This window comes from Ambystoma mexicanum, chromosome 2q, assembly GCF_040938575.1.
Source record: "Ambystoma mexicanum isolate Mex_15411 chromosome 2q, UKY_AmexF1_1, whole genome shotgun sequence".
NCBI lineage: Eukaryota > Metazoa > Chordata > Amphibia > Caudata > Ambystomatidae > Ambystoma > Ambystoma mexicanum.
The window spans coordinates 696,471,819-696,474,318 of NC_090924.1; the positions used below are offsets into that span (position 1 = coordinate 696,471,819).

Sequence of the window (2,500 nt, forward strand, 5' to 3'; positions counted from 1 at the left end):
TGGCCACCCTGACAGCTATGGGCAGGATTGGGAAAGATTCTTCAGTACCCAATGTCGCCAGGTGCCAGCGCCGGTTTTCATGCCCCGATCTCTGCATCAAAAGTACCCAAACACTCACTTAAGGACCCAGGGATGGCAGGAAACGCCCACTGATGGAGCCAGTGGACAGTTTGCAGGGTGCAAATAAGGGCTGGCCTCAGATTACTCATGGCGTAGTGCCGGCCTGTCCATACCTGTCGAAACCTGCATGCGGTCAAATGTGTCCGATTGACATTGTGGAAATAAAAAGAAACCAGCACCATGTTTCTGCCCAGTCTCGAACCGGGGACCTTTCACGTGTTAGGCGAATGTGATAACCACTACACTACAGAAACAGCTCTGGTAGGCTGCGCTCTAGTGTCCTGGGACAGCTTTCAGTTGAAAGGCTTTGTGGCACTGATGTCTCATGGGGCCCGCTGGTACCTGCCAGGTGGCACACACCAACGTGAAAGTTTGGCGCAAGCCTGCGCCGGACCTACATGGCAGCACTCACAGCACCTCACACACAGGCTGCAGACACATACAAAAGACCAAGTTGGATGCAACAGTGGCGCGAGCCATGGCAGTCCCCACCCAGAAGGCATGTCCAAACCTTTATACATCAGCTCGCCGCCAGCGCATCATTACAAAGGAGGGGGAATTTCCAACACTGCCTCTTGGGCCATGGGCTTAAAAGCAGCCAACCATTGGCGACGGGCATCGAACCAGATACGGTCACGCACAAACTATTTTTGGGGGGGAATTGGGGACTCTGTGTTTTTTGTTTTCGGCGCTCCAAAAAAAAGGGCTCGTCCGGGATTTGAACCCGGGACCTCTCGCACCCTAAGCGAGAATCATACCCCTAGACCAACGAGCCACCGCATGCAGAGAGCAGTGAGGGGGAGGAGGGTGGTCTGCTTACCTCACTTGGCGCCATGCCCCAGTCTCTCCACGGCCTGACCCCTGCGTGTCACGTGGCCTGCCCCTGGCGCAAGCGCAGAGGACTGAGCTGCCTCTCAAGCAGAGAAACAAGAAGAAGAGCGGCAGCCTTCGCTGGCCAAAGGCCATCTGCTGCCGCTCGATCGGGCTCGATCAGGCGAGATATATGTGGCCGACCGGCCTAGAGCGCAAACCTGTGCTGCTCAGGGTGGGCAGCTTCCCAGCAGGAGGATGTGTCTTGAAAGCCGACAGAGGCAAGAAGGCGCACTCCCTCAGCCCGCTCCAACCTCTGGATTCCTGCGAATTTCAGAAGAGAACTCTGGGGCAGCATGGCTTCTGTCATCTCCCAACAGCCTCTCTGTTCTTGCTATGTCTCCCGGACTGAGCATGTCTGTTTTTTATTTTTATTTTGCTGAGGTGTGGTGCCTTCAACGACCGACAGGTGGCAGGAGAGCACTTTCTCCAACTGTGAAGGGGACTTTTTTCACTTCCTGAGTAGACTGGGCTCAGTGGCATATGCCACCAAGCCAGCCACTAGAAAATGCGGGTTTTGCAGCCGTGGGCCAGTGGGGGTTTAAGGGCAGGTGTGGCTCCAGCGTCTCTGGCAGACAGCTCCAGTTGCAAGGCAGCAGAAGAGAACAGGGAGGCTTGCCGGGCGCTGCATTCGGGGGCCCTCACGAGGTTTTCCGCAAGCCTTACACTCTGAAATGTGCTCAAAAAAATGAGCCCGGCTTGTCAGGAGTGGGATTTGAACCCACGCCTCCAATCGTAGACCAGAACACCCAGATGCAGGGAAGAGCTGCGTCTCTTGAGTCTGGCGCCTTAGACCACTCGGCCACCCTGACAGCTATGGGCAGGATTGGGAAAGATTCTTCAGTACCCAATGTCGCCAGGTGCCAGCGCCGGTTTTCATGCCCCGATCTCTGCATCAAAAGTACCCAAACACTCACTTAAGGACCCAGGGATGGCAGGAAACGCCCACTGATGGAGCCAGTGGACAGTTTGCAGGGTGCAAATAAGGGCTGGCCTCAGATCACTCATGGCGTAGTGCCGGCCTGTCCATACCTGTCGAAACCTGCATGCGGTCAAATGTGTCCGATTGACATTGTGGAAATAAAAAGAAACCAGCACCATGTTTCTGCCCGGTCTCGAACCGGGGACCTTTGGCTTGTTTGGCGAATGTGATAACCACTACACTACAGAAACAGCTCAGGTAGGCTGCGCTCTCGTGTGCTGGGACAGTTTTCAGTTGAAAGGCTTTGTGGCACTGATGTCTCATGGGGCCCGCTGGTACCTGCCAGGTGGCACACACCAACGTGAAAGTTTGGCGCAAGCCTGCGCCGGACCTACATGGCAGCACACACAGCACCTCACACACAGGCTGCAGACATATACAAAAGACCAAGCTGGATGCAACAGTGGCGCGAGCCACGGCAGTCCCCACCCAGAAGGCATGTCCAAACCTTTATACATCAGCTCGCCGCCAGCGCATCATTACAAAGGAGGGGGAATTTCCAACACTGCCTCTTGGGCCATGGGCTTA

General features: G+C 55.5%; 1 non-coding gene across 1 annotated transcript; it reads right to left on the reverse strand.

Moving 5' to 3' along the window:
• Positions 1–823: 823 nt before the first annotated feature.
• On the reverse strand, positions 824–895 carry TRNAP-AGG (transfer RNA proline (anticodon AGG)). The gene has a single exon. It is a non-coding gene; the product is annotated as a tRNA-Pro (tRNA).
• Between the last annotated feature and the right edge of the window lie 1,605 nt (positions 896–2,500).